General features: G+C 37.9%; 1 long non-coding RNA gene across 3 annotated transcripts in view; it reads left to right on the top strand.

Moving 5' to 3' along the window:
* LOC142362205 (uncharacterized) overlaps positions 1-24,830 on the top strand; it is a 59,069-nt gene that overhangs the window by 160 nt on the left and 34,079 nt on the right. For 2 of the 3 annotated variants that reach the window (XR_012764796.1, XR_012764795.1), the window contains exon 2: positions 109-202. This is a non-coding gene — a long non-coding RNA (uncharacterized LOC142362205). Of the gene's footprint in view, positions 1-108; positions 203-297; positions 2,114-24,830 lie in introns of those variants that run through there. The other variant, XR_012764794.1, reaches the window with a different exon arrangement.

Below are 24,830 nucleotides of genomic sequence, written 5' to 3'. Positions count from 1 at the left end.
ACTGTGCCAGAATAGTTGGGAGGTTTTTTTAATACTGTTTTGTAATTTAAGCAGCAGCTTTCCCTTCAATTGCATTTGTTTTCTTACTTTCTTATTACGTCTCTCCAGAAATACTTTTGCTCTGCTGTTCGTCTGCACGACCGCTGCACTGTCCAGGACATAGCCAATAAACCTGTTCGCGTAATATGTAGATACTGGTAAGGTAAGTCTATCTGTGAAGAAATAAGAAGTTGTTGGTAATGAAACTGCTGTCTGTGACACAATTCTATGAAGTAAATTCTGTTTTATCAACAACAGGAAATATGGTATCTCGATCTTTGCTTTACTAAATCTGGAGAGACAGGAGAAGAGTGGAATCGGTGCGTGTCATAGCGAGCAACATGCCTGCTAAGGAAGGGTTAATCTCATCCAAGGGGAGAGAGGTCAACGGAGACTGAGCTGCTGTCAGAGGGCTCAATCATCAGGAAATGCTTAGAAATCTCCTAACTTTTCACACACAAATTACTAGCCATGTTTTGAACCTGAAGTCTCTAGACAACACTGATTCATGTCCAGTTCTAATGGTTTTAAAAATTGTAACTATTCACATAGTTGTACAGTTAAGTATGATGTTTAAAGATAAGAATTTAGAGAAATACAAAGCTTCCACAGCCTTATAATCTGGGGCTTCACTAATTCACAGCATTGTCTCCATTCTGCTTGTTGTGTGGTTCTGTACATTATAGTAATAGCAAGACAAGATTAGAGAAAATATTCACCATGACATAGGATACATCTAGATTAATATTTTAGGTTGCAACAGTAGTTCAGTTTTGAAGCTCAGGCAGGCCTCATCACACCATTTCCCACACACTGGTTTGGACTGCAGAGCAATACCTTTGAGCAAAGGTAATGTACAGTCGTATTGCCTGCTTGGAGTACCTCCAGCACACAGGCACTGAAGAGCCAGAAAAAGGGAGACAGACAGACAGACAGACAGACAGATAGATAGATAGATAGATAGATAGATAGATGGCAGTATTCAGCTCTACAATGTTTTTTTGTAGATCTTGAGATGTTCAACACCACCAAAACTTCGGTTCCCAGAGCTACGTTATTACAGGAGAGTCTCTGGCTTCATTAGAAAAACATAAACTTTTAGTTATCAGAACGTCAGGGGAAAACGTAATGATCTTAACTGTCATGACTTTAAAGCTGATCTCATTATTTGGCAACTTTCCCTTTGATTTTTTAATGCTTTAAGATAGCATTTTCTACTTATTTTCTCTAGTGATAGTGACCCAGAATAATCTGTGCCAAGCTTGATTTTGACAGAAAATTGAACTGACATCAATGATAAGCAACTATTTACATGTCTGTGCCTATATTTATATATGTATGTCTTATGTAGATGTGTAGTATGTAAAATGTGTCTGCATGCACAAAATAGCTTACCACTGATGAGCTAGTTATTCTAGCCTTGTTTCAATGCTATCACTATTTAGAGAGAAATTAGGAAAATTTAAAATGTTTGCAGAAATTGTGTTCTAGATTCAAAATGAACAACAAATTTTACCCCCAAATGAAACCTAATTGTGCAGAACATTCTAGCACTGTTTATTTGACCTTTATTCTCTGAAACACAACCTTTTGATAGTTCATTTGTTCATACTTGTCTGCATATGATGAGAAGTTCAAAAGTTCTCAGCTTTCATCTGAAAAAACTAACGCCATTAGAACCAGAATTACTATATCAATGGGAAAAGATCTTGCACTCTCCCTTTCTTTTTCTGTTGTACATGAATGTGTCATATGAATCCCATATATTGCCTATTACCCCACCCAGAAAATTCTGAATTGTCAAGCTGAAATGATTTCTAGAGTACAGGCTGCTGATGACTGGTTATACTCATATGGATTGATGCTTTACTTGAAAATAGAAGCAAGCTTGTGTGCTTTATTTCTATTATCTTTTTGACACGGACTAAGATTAACATAACCTCATTACAATAAAAAAATGATATTTTAAATGCAATGGAAAACACAATTAACCTAAGGGGACAAAAAAATCCTTTCTTAATTGAGTAGCTCACATAAGACTCAGATGTTGCGAATAAAATACATCGAATAGAAACTCAGTTTGGTTTTGAATGCAAAAGAAAATCTATGGTGAACATCCTTCATGAGTCATACATGTTTTTCATGAAAGAAAGGGTTTATGTAGTTTGACCGACTGTGTTTTTCTTTTTCCCCAAATCCAAGATGGGCCAAACTGGAGTCATGTGGGCTTCAGGAAATGGGAGGTCTCAATACAACTGCTGACTTTGCTTTCCAGGAGACAAGGAATAACTGATACAGCATTGCGGCTTCTAGAGTCCAGAGTCCAAATAGTCCAGCAATTAGTCCTGAGCTTCTGTGTGCATTTAGGGAAAGGCACAGATACGTTACACCTCCTCTGAATTCATCCAGCCCAGGAGCTGTGGATGCTGAATTAATGCAGCCCACAAGGGGCAGGCAGATGTCAAAGCACACACCCTGACCCTACGGTTGCAGAAAATTGGTCTGAGATGGTCACATAAACTCTCAGATTTCATCTAAGGAAGATTTTATGTTACCTATGCTGTCATCTGTGATGAAGATACCATCAAAGGAGACCAGATCCAGCATTGAAAAGTGTGGCTAATCAGTGAGTATCCTGAGATCGTGGCATCCCCTGCTCCCACTAGCACTGTTGTTCTCACTCTGCACCACAGAGAAAGAAAGAGCACAGAAAGATCTCATCTTCAGAAACTTTTCATGCTGGGTGAGGCCTATGTCCAATTAGTTTTTCTGGGAAATGATGCAGTCATTTCTAATTATGAGAGCAGATGCAGTATACAGCTTTACCTACGTGAAGCCTGGCAGTCTTACTGTAAACCTCTCCTGACCTCATGCTTCTGAGGCAGCAGCTGACATCAGTCAGAAGAGTTAATTCATATCCCTCACATGAAATTTTATCAAACCTGTGAAAACTTACTCAGATTCAGCCAAGTGATAAATCTTTGGAAAACCTCCAGTCCAAGGACTTTTTTGCTCAATTTCCTGTCTCCGACAGTGACCAGTAGCTTGAGGAGAAGCCTTAGAAAAGGCTAAGTATGTGGTACTCTATCCTTGGCATGCATCCAAGCCTTGGCTAGGACATTGAAGTTATCCTTAGGAAGTGATCTTGATCCAGTCTTGATTTCTGAAAAGAAAATACATATGCTTTGGGTGCTCATCTAAGGTCTCACAAAGATTAATTGAACAAAAAACAAGAAAAGAGGAATTTTTTTTAATTTTTTTTAAATTTGAAGGGGATGAAGGAGCTAAAGTACAATCCAGACACATAACAAAAAATGGGGGGGGGGGGGGGGAATGGGACACGATTGTGGAAAAAAAGATAAAATATATTTTTCCCATAGGATCACTTATCATATAATTAATCACCTATCATCTTATGCTTTCACAAGGTAATAAATAGAAATTCTACATATAAATTACTAGCAGCCATTTTCCAATTATCAGATGTTTTGCAGTGTAGCCAAAATAGTGTTCCTGAATAAGGAAACTTGGTCACCGACCAGAAGTTAATATAAAAAACATGAAATGGTACACAGAATAAAGACATTTAGGGTTTTAAGACAATATGTTTAGCTTTGGTAATTTATAATGAGTGTAGAATTTAAAAACATATTAGAATAATGTTTAAGACCAATTTAATATGCAATACTGATTCCAGTTTATTAACACACCTGCAGTTTTGAAATGGAAAAAAAACAATTCATTTTGAATCAAATAAAGAGTGAAATATCAGACTTTCTTTCTCTAAATCTTTATTAAGGTCCTGTCATGATAAAAGAGGATACAAGGCAACATCTCTGTGGCTTTTTCTATACCCCAGATAAGGATTTGATCCATGTTTTGTGCAAGAGCTTACAATGACAACATACATACAACAGCTGTATGGAATAAATTGTAATTAGAAGGCAGAGATAATTCTATAGTTCCATCTTAGTGATCTGTTTTCTCCTTTTGTGAATATAAGGAGAATGAATGTTGTCTTTTAATGATTTAATAACACAGACAGATCACCTTTTTAATACAGAGAAAAGAAATGCCTCCTTCATGTACAAAGGTCAATTACGCCTTGAAGGCTTGTAGAAATCAATGTAACAGTGATAATGAAAGGTTACAATTTAGATGAAGCCTAGCTATATAATAAGTTAAAATCCAATAATGAAAACTTGAGAAGTGCTCAAGATAAACCCAACAGTTATAACTCTAACTAATAAAAAAGTCCTTCCAAGTAGCTTCTTCAACATTAAGAAAATTAATATAAATTTTGTGTTTGAGATAAATTCTTAAGTCTGCTCGGAGAGATAACCAAATTACAAACTTATTAAAAGGCCATCTGAGCCTCATACCCATGCATGACTGCATATTTTAACTGGAATTAAAAATGGTTACCTGATCTCATTTTTAGTAAATAAGCTGAAAGTCATTTTCCTGGTTAAATAGGTGCCCACTAATGTTACTACAGATAAGGGTCTGTCAGCATTTTCATTAGGTAGTCCTAGTTTTAGAGATTTACTGCAAGTTGGCAGTCAAATCCAGTTCATCGTTGAAATAAGAAATACAGTGACTCAGACCAGTGAATGTGCCTTAATACAAGAAAAGAAAAATCTTGTGTCTAACAGTGTTTAGGTTAAGAGAGGCAAACTAAATGTTTTTAAAGCAAAGGTTAACTACAGAGTAAATGACTAAACTTAAATAGGTTTACAGGACCCTGGGGTCAAGTTATGCCCTAATTTAATAAAAACTACATTTTATGGCAGTTCTCATTTAGTAACGAACCTAATCTTGTAAGTATCTGAAACGCACGGATATTCCTTGCATGCTTAAGGCAAGTCATACATATAAACAATTTATAGCATCAGAGAAACTCAAAGGCACTTTGAAATGCAGGTACCTAGGATGAGAAAAAGATCCTCAAAGCCGTAGGAATGAGGAGGTATGTATGCTTGAGGAGTGAGATGCTGGATGGCAGTGTCTGACTGACTCTCTGCACATCTTCCTCCAGCTGGGATCCGGTGCAGCTGACTCTCCTCTTGCAAATGTGTCCACAACAGACAGCAAGACAGAGTCTTTTGTGCAGTGAACCAGTTTGTATATTTTCTTGGGGGTGGGTTTCAAATCTTCTCCTTGAATCAAAGTAGAGATACAAGCTCAAGTCTTTCTATTTAGCACTGCTCCACTTCATACAATAGCAACATGTTCATGGGGCTATTGTCAGAGATAAATACCAAAGGGAAGTCAGAGAGGCTCACTGACTTTACTGAGTAGGAATTAGGGCACTATAAACAAATCTCCTTACATCGCTTCATTCAAGTGCTTTTTTTCATGTACAAAGAGACTTTGTAAGCACATTAGGCACCAGGTCAACTATAAAACAGTTATTTATTCATCAATACACACAAAAAGTATCTAAGATTGGTGAGCTCACTACCCCGATAACATGTCTTTGCTGGCCAGGTAGGCATCAATCAGATGGAGAATATCTGACTTCCACTGGTCCCAAGAGCAGCTCCTCCATGCTGCTGACCTGCTATCTTCCAAATCAAGGGTTTTTTCCTTCAGAATTATCTGTCTTTCCAAGTTGTGGTTTCTCCTCTTGAACCCTCGAACTGCTAATGAGACCAATCTCAACACTCTCGCACCTCTCTGCAATTTTGCTTTTTTTCTCTTGCATGGCATGACTCCATGGCCTTTCCTACACCTCTTTCTCACTTTGCAATCCCCTCAGAAGTCTGACCCAAGGTTATACATATAGACCATTTCAGAGCTGGACCTTGGATTCTTGGTCACAGATAGCTGAATCCCAGGGTAATGATAAGGTTATGGTCCCCCCAGGGCTGAGGGATAACCAAATTCAGGTTCCTCTCTGATTAGTATTACTAAAGGGAAAGAGCTACAGTAAAAGCGGATGAGAAAGTAACATCCTGTAATAACTAATAACTGATGGCTTAATTATTATGCATCCTCTTGGAATAGAAAATCTAACAATGTTAGAGCAAAATTAAGATGAGTAAGAATGTGAAACACCACACTGTGACTCTGAGATATCCTTCTTCTTCTCAACTAGGCACTTTCACCGTTAGTCTGAGGGATTGCAGCACAGTCAGAACTAGTTAACATGAAGAAGAGTCTCTGTTTAGTGTCTATGTGCCTGCCCGCAAACAAGATTCAGGCATCAACAGAGTAAGGCAGCACAGCAGTAGTTCTGCAGGCATCAGCAACACAGTTCTTTGAACAAAATGCACTAAAAGTTCTGGGACCTGAGAGGAAACTGAAGCCTGGAAGTATCTCATTTAGCACCCTGAATTAATTACATAAAATATATCCAGTACCATAACTCTTTTTCTTTTGTACACACTTGGACCTACACATACTTTAATCCATTGATTATACTGAGAACAGCTGATAGAGTCCATTTGGGAGTTGCTGGAATTCCTTGTTTTCCATTACTTTGCCAGGTAAGGAAAGGTTTTGTTTCAAAATGATAAAGGCAGCTTCGGGAATGTTCAGAAACTTAATACTGTTCCTAGGACACAATAAAATGAAAATTATAGTGCCTGTGAAGGCAGAGAGGTGACTGTAGTGGAGCAAGGATTACAGTCAGAAACAAACATATAAAGCCCATTTAAACTCCTCCTCAGATACCTATCACCTGCTCCTTCAGTATATTCAGTCCTTTATCTAGAGTACTCTAAAAAAATAAAATCAGGGCAGTGGATGCAAATGAGCCCTTCATTTTCAGTATTCATGTTGCATTCTGTGGTAATGATTTAGAACCAAATTCTATTTAGAGCTAGGGAAAATATCTTTTATAAAGAAGTCATTGTAAATTTTGGCAATTTTTGCATCACTTATTCACAGTCCTTTATTAAGCCAGCTCTATAAATGGCTAAACAATCCCTTGTGAATAACATCCATTGCAGATTTTTGCTTTTTTTTCAATGAATAATTATCTGTCTTGACATTTTCTAGTTGCTCAAACAGCCCTTATTCTCAGCCATACATATACACCACTACTAATACTACATCTGGAATATGCTGAAAGTCTAAAGTATCCAAGACTTCATTTTCAAGCAATGTTTAGACGTGACAGCATGCAATGCCTATTAAGTTTCATAAGAACCGACCTGCTAAATCCACATTCCTGTATGATCTCTCAGGGTATAGAAGAGAGGCTTCCTTTGTATTGAATCTGCTGTTAATCTTCATTCTCTCTCTTTTTCATGGTGGATCTCAGTAATTCCTCCCAGCTCCCTAGCTCACAGACTAACATGAATAGCTTGTGTTTAATGCCATCACCACATAAAGTCCCCATAAATCCTCACACTGGACTAGATAGCTATGAAATGTACTGCAGGCTGTATTACATTCCCCATTTTGAAAATTTAGGGGCAAATGTTTAAAGAATGTTGTGATTAAGTTGGGTATTTTGACTACCGATAAACTGGAGCACACAGGTGCCATGATTTACAGCACTTTGAGGAGTGGTGAGACTGAACTGGATATTTCTAAATTGAAAAGAGATATGCTGCAACATCAGCTGGTTCTTCATTTACCAGGAGGAAAATGCAGCCCCTGGGAGCATTGTCCTTTACAGGCTTACTTATACTTGGCATAATGATTAGAACTAGCACATAACTACAAATGGGTGGTAAACCTGAGTTTCCTTAACCACAACACTGTCAGATATTAAGGAGTGGTGGTGTTTTTCACAAGTACTTAGGCTAACAGCCTTTGCAGAACTTCCCACTGCCTCCTTTGTCTCTGGAACAGCCCTGGTAAGTCCTTGGTTGGTGAAGGAGCAGTCATGTGTATGGGCACGGTGGGGATGGCCCATGAGCTGCCTTTCTCTAAAGCAAGCTGATCAGCAATGCTGGTTTTCCCGTGTCTTTCCTCCAGCACTTGCCTCTTCATGTCCTGCCTTCCCCTTCCAGTAAGAGGAGGAACAGAAGCCTGGCCTAGCCTTTTTTTTTTTTTTTTGAATGGTAGGAGTTGTAAGAGACCTCTGTGGGTCATCTAGTCTAGCCTTGGCTCATCATCTTTTAGACTGCAAAATTCAGTTCTTCTCACTGTCCTGGTATGTCTTCAAAAGTTTCTACTTAGAGGATCCTTAGAATAGAAAGAGATCAAGACGGACAAATTTTTAGCTGTATAACTAAACAATGTTGTATTCAGCAGAGAGAGGCTATTTTTATTGGATCCATAAACTGATTTCCATGGGACTTCTGTACCTAGGAGGTGAAATTCTTGTCTTAGCAGAGATATGGAATAAAGGCTGTGAACTGTTTAGGTCACATCTTGCTGTTGGTGTCTTGTATCTGTTTAGATCTGTTTGTAAGCACCTACAGACAGGTGAATTTCAAGTAAAGCTACCTTAGGATCAGGTTCTAAAAATAATAGATGTAGTTACTCATGGTAGGTCTGCAGTAGAAACTGTAGCTTGGTTATTTTAATGACCATGTTCCACACAAACATAAATTAAATGTAAACCCTACTGTGCTTAATTTTAATCAGAAAACTGACACGAGTTCACAAAAGTGAAACAGGGATAAAAGCAGATACTTATGGAGTCGACTTGAATATGACCTTTTCACATTTTTTGTTTCTCTTAAAAATTTTCCTGCATGAAAGCGTTATAATTTAATCTATACCTATACAAGAACTTTAAATTGTACATAATTTATGAGGGCTAAGAAAAATTCCTTTTTAACTCTTCCAGTCTATTGGCTCTGACCACATTTGAGAAACACTTAATTTCTTGCATCAAGCAGCAGATATTCTGAAACCATTTCAGTGAGTATGTATTCAACCAACTTTTTAACAAGAGCTAACATTTGACAGGATCTGCACCTACACATTGACCACAGCTCCCTGCAGGGTTTGGAGGTCAAACCGGAACTGTGGGGAGCCGTGGGGACAGGGCAGCCCCAGGGACAGGCACCAGCAGCAGCCAGGGTCAAGCACCAGGGCAGGGCAGGCAGGATCTCAGCTAGGAGCTGCAGCCTCGAGTCAGCAAGTGAGGTCAGGACAAGGTCTAGAGACAGGGATCTGGGTCAGCCTCCATCCAGGGCACAGCCAGATGAACTCCTGGAAGAGGAGGCCATTTAGGTGCCTTGCAATATTAATTTGACTCATGAACTTGGATTAAGAAAATCTTTTGGTCTATCAGTTAAACTTGGTTAAAGCTCTTTGGTTATAGGTAATTTTAAAGAAAAAACTACAGTGATGACTTAGAACTTAAATATCACATAAGAAGAAACATTTTTTTCAAAGTATTCTTATATGTGACATATATATTTGCACTAAAAGTACTATTTTCAAAATATTTTTAGAAAAAATTGTTCATCACTCTTTTAGAAACACTATGAGTAGCAATTTATGTCCTCACAGAGGAAATTGCCCTTTTTCTGACACTTTCTATCCTTTGGGTTGGCCCTCAGATGTAAAAACAAATTGTCCTATTCGAGACAATCAGCTGCCAACAGTTGTGTTTCACAGAGCCCTGACTGCTCATATACTTCTGGTCTCCATTTTCTTGTCAAAAATATCATCTTTTTATCCATTTCATAATAAAATTGAAATGTCTGTTAACCTTGGAAACAGGACTAAAAAATTGCTAAGTATTTCTTAAAATGCGAGGCAGGACATTTTTGGCACAGCTGCCACCAATGTAAAAGCTAAGGTCCCCCTGGCTGGCTAGCGCCTGACTCTGCATGGGAGATCTCGGAGTATGCAAAGCACATTGAAATAAGCTTGTGACTGGAATGCTAAAGCATCCTGGGGGACCTGTTCTTTCCCTCCCTCAGATCCACGGCTCAGCACTCCTCATGCCTGTGACATCAGCCTAGTGGTAAGAGTCACCGCTTTTTTTTCTGAAATCATCTAATTTGAATTCTATCGTAGTCCTCAGTCCTCCAAAGAAAATTATCCCCCACTGACTTACAGTGGAAACTTGAAATCCTTTGTGATTTTGTGTATTTGATGCAAATATCTCTTTGGTTGTCCTAGTTTTGTGATTCTCAAGGTCTGGAATAAGTAGTTTTCAAGAGTAAAAATTAGGAGAAAAATGTGTCAAGTAGGAAGCCTGAGTCATTTCTTGCAGGTTCAGACCATCCCTGTTCCAAAATCTTATGTGCAGTGGTAAAGTTATATCATCCTGAATGGACATTCAAGGCAGTGTTGTCCAGGATTCACATGCTTGAAATTTGGAGTGCCAGAATAAGTTATTTCAATTTGTCTTAATAAAGATCTTAGTGAAGTAAGCAGTTTTCACTACTGTATCACGATAAGGCTTTTGTATGCCACTCTGCAGCCAGCGAGGGATTTTAAGAGATGATTTATCCTGTCCACAAGGCAGGACCAGCTGCAGCTAAGAAGTTCGGTTCACTGGCAGGTTGGGAACGGAGGTAACACCAATGCTGTTGCACTGAGCGGTGCCCATACCACGGAGTTGGCACAGCAGTTTTGGGAACGGCTGCGCCTGTGCCAGCTCACACTCTCCCAGACAGCTCCTGGCATGCTTTGGGAGTCCCAGCATGCCAGGGACTGACCACATAAGACATACTGCAGGTAGAAAATTAGTATTTTAAATTCAACTGATAGGCTAATGACAATGCTGGAATTTTAGAAAACTGAAAAAAACCTAAAAAGTCCTTTCTTATTCTGTCACGATGATTAACACACTTTAAATCTAAAAATTAACTCATGGGCTTCTGAACAGAAATAAATCATGGAATCATACAATAGTTTGGGTTGGAGAGGACCTTTAGAGGTCATCTAGCCCAACCCCCCTGCAAGGAACAGGGACATCTTCCACTAGATCGGGTTGCTCAGAGCTCCATCCAGCCTGAGCTTGAATGTTCCCAGGGATGGGGCATCTACCACCTCTCTGGGCAACCTGTGCCAGTGTTTCACCACCCTCATTATAAAAAGCTTCTACCTTATATCTAGTCTGAATCTACAGTCCTTTAGTTTAAAATCACTACCCCTTGTCCTATCACTACAGGCCCTATTAAAAAGTCCCCAGATGTCTTCTCATGGCTAAAAAAATACTCTTATTTTAATTATTAAAATAAGACACCTTCAGAAGTCCACAACCGTTGGAAAGTAAATAGGTCAGTAACTTCACAGAATTAAAATATCCTCTATATTTTTTCTTGTTAATTATTCCACAGCTTATGAGTCAATTCAGTTTAAACAGTGTCAAATTTTGTTTAAGTCCAACTTTTTTATAGCATATTGTGTGACCTCACTTTATTGGGAAAGCCACTTGGCAAAGAAGACCAATTTTGGTTTAAAAACCACTAGAATTATCTAATAAAGCTCAGTAACAGAAAAGTACTATTGAATCAATCTGCTATGTTAGGCACAGCCTATCTTTTCCTCTAAGAAAACATATTTCATGTATTAGTTCAGTGGGTTTATATAACATGAAGATACAGGAGTAAAACTTGTCCTTTTATAGCAAAAACTTCTTACATGCCACCTGCCCATTCTCTAATTTATAGAGACAGAAATTTTTAAAATAAAGTATAGAATTGTTTTACATGACCAAGAACTGCTGGTCACACAGCATTTTTTAATAATCATGTTGTTTGCAGTAAAGATTTGGCAGATCAACCTTTGTCACTTTAAAATACACTGGTCATAAACTGCAGCTGAATGGGCTTGACCTTGTTTTGGTAATATTCCCATCAGTGTAAGTATTAAGTTTTAGACTACAAGTATCAGACAGAAATAATGTGACACAAAATTTAGGGGGAAAAAAGTGAAATATGCAATTCAATTTTTTTTGCCTGGTTTCTGATGTTGAATGCTCTTGATTTACTTGAAAAGAAACCCATCAGCTGTGCTTCTGAAAATTCATTTCTAAAGCAGGTAAGCTAAATTGCTTATCACCAGGTTATTTGCCATCATTTTGCTCCAGACTGTTATTACTACCTGTAGTTTGTCAAAAATGTTTATCAAAATGGATTTGACAGAAACTGTGCTATAAAACTATTTCATTAGAAAACAAATAGGAGAGAAATGACACGAACTTAAAGGAAATGTGAGAGGTTTTAAATCTCTACTAATCAATATCTTCCTGAATACTATATGTTATAACTCTATGAAAATGTAATAAAACCATGTAGAAATACAGATTACTTTTCAGACATTTTCATTAACATAATTAAAATTTGCAAGCTGAGTTTTTTGAAACTCCACACCATGAGAAATATTGAAAATATTTTTGATGTTTCATGAAACCAAACTTCAAAAATATCAAAACTGTTTACAAGTCATCAGTTCAGAGTTATGACCAGCTATTCTCTCAGATAAATAGACCCAAAATGGAGAAAAAGGACAGAATACTATTTATTACTTTTATCAGTCAGCCAATGAAGGCTGGAGAATAAAGCATGAAGTAACTTCTGTTTCTGCTCTTCTTAGGTAAAGCAGCCAGGAGAAATGAAACAGTATACTGAGCTTCCTGCAACTTGCTTTTGTTCTGTCAAGACTCCCATCAACAAATATTAGCCATTTCTTCTTGGTCCACAGATTTTGATGAGGTGTTTGAGGCTTTCTCCCAATTAAACAGACCCATTTGTTTACAGTGAGACAGCTAGGAAGTTTTTCCGTCTGTAGCCGCTCTCCATTTTGTGAGAATCAGGAATCTTTGAAGTCATGTGAATCACCTGTTGACTACCTCCATTTTATCCCTTTAACAGTCTTGTTATGAGCTTAAAGTTAACAGTTTCCCTCATTTCAATATGGCAGCAAAAACATGATTCATAATTATTATTTTTTAAAACTCAGATGGAAAATATAAACGAGAAAAGCACACTAGCATGTAATGGAACACTGAAATTCATCTGTGCTCAGTGTCCTACACTCACTGCTCATTTACTTACTGTGTTATTAATAGACAGAGGTTCTATTTTTGCTAAATAGGCTCAAGTCATATATTCTTTTCATTACAGTGTTCAGGAGCACTATAAGACATTCAGGAATAAGATTAGAATAATAGAAAACAGCATGGAGTGCATTGTATTGAGTTTTTATTTGTTATAATCAAGTACAAGAAAAGCAGAAAAGAAAAGGAAAGCTTTCCAGAGAGCTGTCTTGTACCCTAAGACACTCTCAAAACCTACATATCCATCTCATGTCTTTTTTCCACATATGAAACACCTTGCTAACAAGAATTACAGACACAGAGTTGGCAGTCGTTAAGAAAATAATTTTCGAGTTGTATCTCCAAAAGGATTTAGGTTTCTTGCCCTCAATATGCTTATTTGAAAACTTCTGACCACTCACCCTTCTTGTGATCAGAAACTATTTGATATTTTTCATTCAAAATACAACCAATTAAGTACTACTCAGTCTTGAGGCTACTTTGTTCTTTAACTCAAACAACTTTTCTTCATCGCTGCTGTCTACTTCCTTTGCATATTTACAGACATCATCCTGTCTCTTTTTATCTTTGTCCTGGCCAGATTGGACAAAGTAACTTATTTTAGGGTAAGATTACTTGAACAAGAATTCATGTCTTTGTATATTTCACTAGCCACCTCATGGAAGCTGCCATAATATTTCTCCTTGGTAAGTTCAAGACAGCTTATCCTTCAGTGAATGAAGAAAATCTACCTTGAATTTACCATAAGACATGTGTAGGCAAGTAAACACTTAGTAAAGACTACTTCATGATGACTAGTAAATCTGTATCCTTCCCAGTTTTTCAGTAACTCATTCACATACCCTTATCCTGAGACTCCTCTTTCATTGCAGCACCCATTCAGTTTTAATTTTCTGGGGAGATTTTCAGGTACATACTAGAATACACTCTAAAAAAAAGTATTTTTGACCATTTGAGTAATGCTTTTGTCCATTTCTAGCATCACTGGAAATACTTTCCATGTACTTCTTTGACAGGCATATCCTTTAAGTGGCTTGCAGGCCAGTTCTCTGCTTAACTTGTACATGCAAACTTGCTGTCCTTTCTCATTTGCTCCTGTTGCGTTCCCAGTTTAGGTAGTTGTTTTATTTCTCAGTCCCTGAGTGCATGACCTCTCACCTGGTACAACATGTTATCTTCCTGTTCATATTATTCCAGTCTTCAAGGTCATCCAGCTCTTTCTGTATGATATTCTGATGCTCCTCTGTATTGATTGCTGCTCCCAGCTTTGTGTCATCAGCGGATTTCACCAGCACACAGCTACTCTTTGTGCCAAGGTCACCAGTGAAAACATTACATACAATTGGCCTCAAGACCTGTCCTTGAGGAATTACACTAGCTACCCTCCTCCAACAACACTGTTCCGTTTTTAGTCATCTCCCTGTTAGCCAGGGTTTCTTTTGCTTTGCAGCTCTTGTGTTGTGCTCTATTATCCCCAGAAAACTGTATTTAGGGCCTGGTGAATCTGTTCTTTAAGCTTTTGCTCTCTTTCCTTTGCCTGTAATGCTTGCTATGTCAACAAAGCCAGAGATCAGGCTGGTCTGGCATGATGTGTCGTATATTATCCCCCATTGCCTTTTTTCCCTATTTTCCATCTGCCTCTCTGTCTTTTCCTTGAAATCTTCTAAAGCCTTATGGACTATTCTAATTAGACTGTCTGGTATATAGCAGAATGTATATAAGATATATGACTATGAACTGGCTTGTAAATAATTAGCAAATGGAAATTCAAATTATTTCCATGGGACATAGTGGTAAAGCCCACTCAGAACCACTTACTATTGTTACTAAAATGAAGTCCTAAATCAGGGCTTAAGCCTCCTACATCTTCATAAGTACTCTAGCTACCAGCGTAGTGGTTAAGAGGACGTTAGGACTTGCTCTTCCACTCGTCTCTTGGAATAGACAATTTCACATTGAATGTTGAAAAAAAGTAAGCTCAATTCCTTGTTATGAAAGAGATACCCATCTCTGGCTCAGAGAAGCTGACTGCCTGTCATAGGCAGGATGCAAACACTTCTACTCTCCTTTGTATTTCTGCTTTAGCAAAAACCTTTTTAACACTTACAGCTTACTCCTTGCATTATAAAAGAGAGCATGGATGCCTCATCCATGATTGTGAATTGCAGTGGGTGCCAAGGAATCTGAAATTACTCATTTTATTAGTATTTCCATTAAAGAACCCTTTCTAATGTGATCTAGAATCTAGATTCTTTAAAACAGCATAGACAGCGTTCAACAGGAAGGGCTTATTTTATCCTCATCTATTTTTTCCTACTTATAAGCAGGGAGAAATGGATAGCAAAATGTCTTCTCAAGGTTGCAAGCCTTCCAGGGCAAGGGTCTAACTAGGTGTTTGTCATCACTGCAGTTCCAATATAGTTTACAAAGCTGATTTTCTTTTGCTTTTGCACAGAATTCCAAGAGGCTTACCTCACCTTTATAGTTTTTTACCCCACATATATTTTTAATGAATTTCAAAGGCACCCACTACAGTAAAGTCGGCTTCATCATTCACTGACATACTTTTCTGCTTTCCTGTTCTCACATCATATACTCAGAATTAGCTATAAAGAAGTGTGTGATACTAAGATGGCATTACCTTATGCATGATAAGACTCCTCTAGCTTGTTTCTAACATTTGCTGTATTATTTTCATTGCTTGACCCTTCAGAAAAACTCAGACATTGATAAGATGCAGCTTTATGATCTTTCTGCATGTTCTCAAAAAAGAATATAATTTTAAAACTTCTAACCTTCTTATTTTTAGACAGAGCAAAAAATAAAACTCATTAATCATGTCCTGCAGAATGTCACTATTATAGATGCTGCAGAGAGTTGCCACAGTGGCAGTAAAATATTCATATTTTCAGAAAACCAATTACAAGGTACAGTAAATCACTTAAACGTGTTATTGGTGATATTCAGAAATCAGTGAGAGTTTCTTCCTGTACGCATAATTACCTGAGGCAACCACTTCTTTTCTTGGTCAGTGAGGAGAAAATCATAGTTGATGGTGAAAAGAGGAACTTGTGTTTGTGGAGACACTTTCGAGCATAAAAAAGTCACCATTTTTCACGCTTTACTTCAACAGGACCCGAATGCACTCTTCACCTCAGCGGTTAGCAGAAAATGAGCTCCAAAGATCTCTTTTAAAACCTTGCCAATGGTCTAGTAAAGGTACAATTTGATTACCCTGACCACTCTTGTAGTACCCCTGTCCATTTGCTCTGCACTTCCTGTGAAAACAAGACCAGAGTATTTTCCTAGCAATGTAAAAGGACTTATTTATTTTGCTTTGTGACAGTGGTCCTTATTTTCACTGGTACTCCTCAACTTCCACATGAATATATGTTTCTGAGAAACAAATTCTATGCCACAGTTCCTTGTGGTCTCAACTTTTCATGTTCTAAATCCCTCTCTCACAACTTTTCCTACCACGATGCTTCCGGGTCACTGGCCTGTGGATTGGGGGACGCTGGGTGTCATCTGTGGCTTATGTGACAGCTTTATATATATGGGAGAAAACCTGTGGTTATTGTCACCTGAGCCCCTCTCTTAGGTACTTGTGCCTTATGAATCTGCTTGCCTTTTGCATCTTATTATAAATCTGGACTGCTCATTCTGTGGATTGCAGAATAGCTTTTTCCTGTAGTTTTGTATATATTTTAGCCAGGAGCTCCAGGTGCTACCATGACAGAAAGAAATAACAGTCAGAAAAAGCCCCGCAGGTGTATATTTTTAAACTGCTGCATGCAACAGAACAATGCTGGGTATGTGGCAGTGTAATTGTTGAACAATGACTGCACATTTTTTCTCTGCCTGGATTCTGCTAATAGTTACTATGGAAATGTAAATTAAATAATTGGCGATGCGTTGGACTATAAATACACCTGTAGATGGCGGCTGAAGTGCTCACCTTTTAAAGCAAAAGAATTTTGCATTAAATTTAAATGAAGGAAGTATTTGCCTGAAACACAACACAAGAGACCTTCTGTCATCCTTACTGAGCTGCTCTCTGGATAACGTTCCCAGACCAGAGTCAGAAGATATGTTGAATTTGGCAGAAAAGACAAAATATCACTCTCCTTCTTTAACCTCTCCTTGTTTTATTACTTTCCTTCTTTTTTTCCTTCTTTTCTGTTTTTGTTGCCTTTTTTGTTTATTTTTCTGTTAGATGGTTTCCTTTGTTCTCTTTGACCTCTTTTTCTCAAATCTCATTCCTTTACTCTTGCCATAGAAACTTTGTGCAGTCCAACTGCAAAGCTGATGAAATGGAGAATAATTTCTAAACACACTTGCCTGAGTTTAATTGCTTTTGCTTGGCAGTCCCTCTAAATCTTCTTGCTGTGCTAGACCTCCTTCCTTTGCCAGTAGTGTCTTCGTAACCTTCTTCTCCTGCCCTGCCAGTTCTCCCAGAAAAAAAAATGGATGCTGCAAAGTACCACTGACCTTCTTTGACTATGGATTGATTATGCTGTGCTTTCCAGAAAAACGTGTCACCCAAGAGCCAGCAGACAGTAACCTTTGGTTGCAACCAGGGTGATTCTCTTGTGTTTACACTGACATAAATTGTAAATACTCCTACTGAAGTCAGTTGGTCAACTCTGTGCATTGGTATATATCCGAAATCAGAATCAGACCTCATGTATTAGTATCTCCACATATTGTTAAAAGGTTCCAACGGACCCACTGCAATATAAATTCTAAACACGACAGTTTTAATACCCACAGGCACAGTGCTGACTTATAGAAGTTTACTGGAATTAAATGCCTAAATAAAGGCAGGTTCTTGAAAGATCAGATACAGTTTTCCTTTGCTTCACTTTTGTTATCACTATTGCGAAGCGATGCTCGGGTCGCTATCAGTTGTAAAAAGGTACATGATTTTGCTTTTAGAGATGAAGCACTCAGAACAGGAATGACACTTGGCAGCACGCTGACCGTTTCAGTTTCTCATGGCAGCACTCTGCGATATGATTATAATGTTAGCCCTCCACACACACATAAATACAACACTTTTAGCTTGTGATTGCACTATTCACATACACGTAATTTACCTTACATATAAGCTGAACACATGATTTGTGCTGGCCTACAAGACATGAAATTCAGCCACATACTCAATCACTTTACACTGATTACATGGGCAGAAGTCATGACATCATACCTCCTATATGTTCACACGGGTAAAACGATTTGATCGGAACTTTCCCCACTGGCGTGTATGCACGTAGGTATATACCCACATAGACAAGCACAAAGACACACGAGCACATGCATCCTTTACAAGGATTTTGTTACTGACTTCAGTGAGAGCAACATTTCATCTGTGTGAAGGTAAACTGATGGCAGACAAGACATAAATTACAATTTCTTGCCCTTTGACTGCCTAGCCTATGCCTACGCCAATGTACCTCTCTTGGGAATGCCTGCAACTTAGCAAACCTATGGGCCATCTGACAGATGGCTGAAAGTGTTTTAAATCAGTCTTCAAGACAAATATGTCCTCTTTCTTCAATATGGCAGGATTTCAACATCCAAATAAAGTTGTATTTCTGCCTAACAGGTATAATAACTTCTTTTTGTTGTAACTCCAACCCTATCAAGATCTTCAGTGCACTTGCTACCGGACAACTTTGTCTGAATTTCCATCTTTAAAGGACACAGCATAATGCATGAGAATGTACACTATGATGATATCAGTAGCTACTTGGTAGTTTAATGGTTTGAGATTGCAGGATTAAAATGTTAGTATTTCAGTCTTTAAGGACTGGATTTCATGTCCAAACTGAACAAATTAATTCTTCTGAGGACTAATGAATTTCTATACTGTTTTTGAATTTAATACTCATAGACTGCTGCAGCAGAAACAATTAAAATGAGCCCATTGGAGCAATTAAAAATGAAGAAATTAACAATTGCAATCCCTAGAACTTTCAAACATCAAACATGCTTTTACTGTTATAACACCTCACAGAATATTTATCAATACTTAAACATAACCAGAAACTATTTCGAATTCTTTTCATAAAATATATTTTTGCAGAAATGTTGTGGGAATCTCTCATAGTCGTAAACAAATAGACATCATTAAATCTTCTTAGTTCTAAGGCACTATAGATTTTCTCTGAGGTTTGAAAGTGAAAGTAGGTGTGTCAGGAAACATTTTTAAGCTTCCACCTAATTTGAATTAGGGCTAGAAAAACCCGGATGCACCAATTCTAGTTGTGCCTTTATGAGGAGAGGAAATTCCTATGGAAGTGAGAGGTATGCAGCTACATTTTAGTATGTTTGGATACAATCTTTCACTGGAGAGGAAGACACAGGAGCAGTAGATGTCCTTTGTATTAAGTGCAATCCATAGTATCATCTGCATTGAATGGTGAACATGGTAAGGAAATACCTCAAATTACAATGGTAACTGTTAGGTAGTTTTCAGTGTTACAGATGTTAAGATACAATGTCCCAAGAGCTTGCATGTGGTTTAGGAACCAGTTAAAATCCATATTAAAATACCTATACATTTTCACTGATGAGAGTGTAGTCGTTGACATACTGAACACTGGTAAGTTTTCCTGTCACGATTTCAGTTTTTTTAAAGAGTCAAAATGCCAAAATTACCTTTTCTTTGCAATTCTGTTAGTTGTGACAAATCAAGGAATTTAAGTTAAAATTGTGATATAAGGAGAAAATTCAATTTCAGGTTGTGGTGTAGCTGAGTGTGAGGGCTGTGCCAGTGTGCACACCCAACACATTTGGGCATCATTTACCTGGTATCCCAGGAGCTCCTCATCTAGTCCTGCACAGGGGAGACAAAAGGTTCAACGGGCTTATTTGATACAAATACTGACTTGAAAGGAGGTGATCGACTGAACTCCATAACAAAGTATTTGACTAACCCTTAGTAGAACGCTCCAGATGGGAATTTTGGACAGCCACTTCCCCACAGACAGCTCCTGCTGTGCTCGGTCCAATTACTAGACACTATTCTTGTGCTTAAGATGTGCTGATTAACTCCCTGGGTGGAGAAATTGGCAGCCCCAGGGACTCGGCCAGACCAAACTCTCTATATTATTTGAAATAGTCAGTAGCAGCTGTTTCTGAAGATACAGAAATGATCACAGAGAACAGCATTTTGTATTTAGTTAAGATGGGACATTTTCTATGTAGCATTCAAGACAATCAATAGCAATGGTTCATGCATAGACTGGAGTAGTCACATAGGACCACAGCCCAGCTGAATTATAAGAATTCACTAGAACAATTCAAAGAAACTCATTTGATATTGCTGAAGTTGTCACTGCAAGAATGTTTGTAACAAAGACTCCTGTCACCTTCTGGACAACAACTGACCATCCCATTCAGGATATCTGATTAGGTGCACAAGCATGCCCTTATGTAAAAGATCTTAATAAATTACAATTTTTAAAAATGCTCTGTCCATGAGTATCTGTGCAAGACCATGGGTGAGCCATTCAGTACACTCCTTTCCATAAGCCCTGTGGATAGTGCATACATTCATAATATTATTTCATGTTAAGGTGTGAACTAGCCTACAGTCTGACCTGGTACGTGCACTGCTTAAAAGAACATTTTCTACCTTTCACCTGGTATTTTCTGTGATGTGTCTTCAGAAGAAGCAGAGTCAGACCTCAGCTTACAAATTCTGTAGTAGCTTTCCACCACTAAGAATATACATACATAAATAACTCCTGGCTAATGGAAGAATGAGCAGCAGACTTCAAAAGAGTTTTAAATTCCAGTAACATTAGAGCTTTGCAGATACACTTAAAGTATGAGAAAGTGTTGTTTAGAATTAGCAGTAGGAAGGCCTTTAAGAAAGAGAAGTGTGTATGGGGCTGCAATAGCAGGAAGGCAAATGGCATGAAATCTTCAGATTTGCTGCAAATGCCTGCAAACACTAACAATGTAAAAGACTTTCTTTATTCTTCTCCATGACAAATATATCAGGATAGTAAATGCCAAGTGTGGAATAGTGGGTTTAGGAATGTGAGTGGACAGAGATTACGTGAGTTGCTCCATTTAAACAGAGCAGAAAGGAATTCCAAGCCGAAGAAGAGATGGGACAGTTCCCCACAAATACTTGTGAGGGTGTCTGAACTTGAGGTTCGTCATAGTAACCAAAGAGGACAGTTCATGTAGCTGTTAATACTGGGGAAATAAAGGTAAAAGTAATGAAGCTTTGCAAATATTTCTGTTCCTAAATGCTGTCAACCTCTGTATGACAACTGTTTCTTGATGGTTTTACTGCAGCCATTTTTTAATTTACTTGAGACATGATATGACTTTGTGTTGCTTTTACACACCAAGATTTCACAAAAAAGAACAAATGACTAATCACAGAAATGCCTACCACCTGTTTCCTTATTCAATTTAAAAACAAACAATTATCTTCAAGAATACTTAAGCAAGGGATTGCCGGCAGCAGAAAGAAAAACAAGAGGAAAGAAAAGAATAATGTTTCATTAGAAAATAGAAAGTAACTATTCCAGTGCATTCTGTTATCTTCGTTCATTAACAGTGATTGCTCCCCTTCAGCTGGTTCACTTAACTTGCTGTTTTAATCATTCATTTTATCAAATTTAATTCATCTAGACATAATCATGTAAATTATAAGCAGTAAATCAGGTAGCAAGAAATAATGACTGATAATGCAGTTACTTTATTTTATTCTCCATGCAATACAATGATATGGCTTTATCAGAACAGGAGAAGAGAAACATTCCCTGATTTGTCAGTGGATGCTACGCTAACTTGGTGACTTCTTTAAAAAAAATATTTTTGTCAGTCAAATGCCTAAAGGAAGTTCCTCCAACTGTTTTAGCAGTCCCAGTGATTGGACTTAAGAACTTGTCTCGAGGAGCCTGTTCTCCCACTATCTTGACAGTCTAATTCTGCAAATATGTACCTCTCCACTTGTGAATACTCAGGCATGCGATGTACAAATCCTGGACCATTCCATACACAGAAATTCTGGTATTTGAAAACCTATTCAAAATAAATACAAAAGAAAGACTGGCAGAACCAAAGCAAATGTTTCTTTTAAGATACGAGATGCAACTGTGTAGCAAATATTTTTTTAAAAACTTGCAGAATTTGTGCATCTGTAATACCTATATTTTGTACTGAACAGCAGAATTTTTCAGGATGATCAGTTCGTACCAATCTGCCTCTGCTTTCCAACCACATGATGACATACAATAGTTGCATGAAGCATAAAATGTCAATTCTGAATGAATGTTTTTAGAAATCAAGCAGTGAAAAATAGACAAAGAAAATTATAGTGACAGTGCAAAATAAAACCTGCAGTAGCATCTAGAAAACAATGTTGATAACTATCCACTTTAAGAGAACATTGTGTTTAACTGAAACAGCAGTCGCTTAGTCTTATCATTATATTTAGTTCACATATGCACAATACACAGGAATATCTATTTGAAGAACAAAAAAGGCCAACTACGTGTTTTCAGAACAAAATACCTTCAATTTTCTTCACAGAAGCTGGTCAAGTATATCTGAACTTTTTCAACAAGACTGTTCACCAAACTTTATTAAAGAAACCTTCTGACTAGTTTCCTGCTTTGTTCAGTGAACTGACTTTTTTAAATACACAGACCTTTATAATTTAAAGTTTATTTTGATATTTAGAATGCCAGCCAAGTAAGAGTAAAATAATTTTAAGTTTATAGTCAGTTTTCATTCTTCTACCCCCCCATCAGACATTACATTTTCCTCTTTACTTTCCCAGTGTAGCTTCATATGTATTGCATATTTCTACACAATTTTACATATAAATTTTCATTTCAATCCTACTAGTGGCAGGAATGCCCACATAAAGCCCCCAGATACTAGCTTGAGAACTTTTTGCCAAAATAGCCTAAAGGGTTTCTCTGTCTTGGAACTCCTGACACACCCTGGCAATCATGAGAAAATCAATTTGCTGGTGAAATTCCAGGACGCATCACTGCACACGGCAGAGAGATGTTTAATGCCTTTTAGGTCTGTCAGAAATATTCACCAGAGCAAGTTGCATAGGACCTTGTCCAGGCGGGTCTTGAATATCTCCAGAGAAGGAGACTCCACAACCTCCCTGGGCAGCCTGTTCCAGTGCTCCGTCACCCTCAGAGGGAAGAAGTTCTTCCTCATGTTCTGACGGAACTTCCTGTGCCTCAGTTTGTGCCCATTGCCCCTTGTTCTGTAGCTGGGCACCACTGAAAAGAGTTTGGCCCCATCCTCCTGACACCCACCCTTGAGATATTTGTAAGTATATATTAGGTCCCCTCGCAGCCTTCTCTTCTTCAGGCTGAACAAGCCCAGCTCCCTCTGCCTCTCCTCGTAGGAGAGATGCTCCAGTCCCCTCACCATCCTCGTAGCCCTGCCCTGGACTCTCTCCAGTAGGTTGCAAATACTCTAGCACAGACACATTTTCCTTGTGCCCTCCCACCTCTTCAGACATTACTATTCTATCCATGACTGTGACCTAAAGCAATACAAGTAAAAATTATTGATATTGTATCATGTTGGTTGCTGCAATCAACACATACTAAATCTGAAACTTCACTTATAACAGAAAGCTTTATTTTCATATTCCTTTTTCATGTCTCTCCTTTTTCTAACCCGTCTCCATAGATTTTCACTTTTTTGTCTACTTTCATCTAGGAAATTCTTTTCTTCTGTCTCTTCAACCATTATTGCCTTGAGCTTGTGTCTTCATCTGTCTCAGACCAGTCTTAATTTATGTCTCCATTACATTTACACATCTTCTTTCTCTCTCTTCTATGCCTCTCCCTCCCCTCTTATCTCTTTTTCCAATTCTTTCAGAAGATTCAACAGCTGCATCTGCATAAATGGAAATAAATTGAAGCTATTCTTGACCTTAATACAAAAGTGGACATTCAGAAATAAATAAGCTATTTTTCCAATGCCTGTTTCACTAAGTGGTCTGCAGTATATGCACTGGGATCCAGTTTCTGTGCCAGTCTCACCTGATCAAAATGCAGAGTGTCTTATCTTGCAGCTTTTGGTCTCCAAAGAGTCAAGTACGGAAAAGCAGAAACAATTGCGTGCTGGCAAGTACACCATAAAATAGACCTCTGAGAGGGGGGACCAACTGCTTCAAGTCTTTTTCTTTTTGCAAGTGTGAAGTGAGTTACCATGGTATTACAAAAGGTGCAGCATTGTATTTTTCTGAGAGGTAGTGTGTTTAGCCAGATGTAAAATACTTCATGAAACCCCATCCTTCCCCATCTGTTTTCCTAGTTTTGTTTCAGCCTAAATTTATTTATTTCAGTGGAAACAAACTAGGTAGAGCTAGTTAGAAATATTTTTTCCCTCTGGAATAATGTATTTTTTTCTGTCAAAGACTAAAAACAATATATATTTTCTACTTTTAACAGTAAACTAGAAGCCTCTGTTGTTTTGCCAAGATAGATTTTAGGAAAATCATAAGATGCTTCCTTCCTCCAAATTGTGCAGAACTCAATAGCTAGCTGACACTTTTAACTTCATTTAGTTAAAAACACTATTCCTACTGAAAAAGCCACTTCAACAGATCTTTTTTTTAATCTATAATGGTATCAAGCTACCAGAACAGATGAAGAATCAGGTTGTATGATTTTTTTTTACTGCCTGTTGTATTTCTTTTCAGTTTTTACCTGAAAGGATTTGCAATCGCAGTTATAATACGTGATCAGAAGGACCATTGTGGGGGGATATTGAAGGCTGAGAGACAAGCATTGGAGCATGTGAAGTAGCCAATAAAGTGTTAGTAGAGGAGTGTTTAATGGAAACAGCACAAGAA

This window comes from Opisthocomus hoazin, chromosome 8, assembly GCF_030867145.1.
Source record: "Opisthocomus hoazin isolate bOpiHoa1 chromosome 8, bOpiHoa1.hap1, whole genome shotgun sequence".
In the NCBI taxonomy this organism is placed as follows: domain Eukaryota; kingdom Metazoa; phylum Chordata; class Aves; order Opisthocomiformes; family Opisthocomidae; genus Opisthocomus; species Opisthocomus hoazin.
This window is presented reverse-complemented; position numbering and strand designations above follow the sequence as displayed.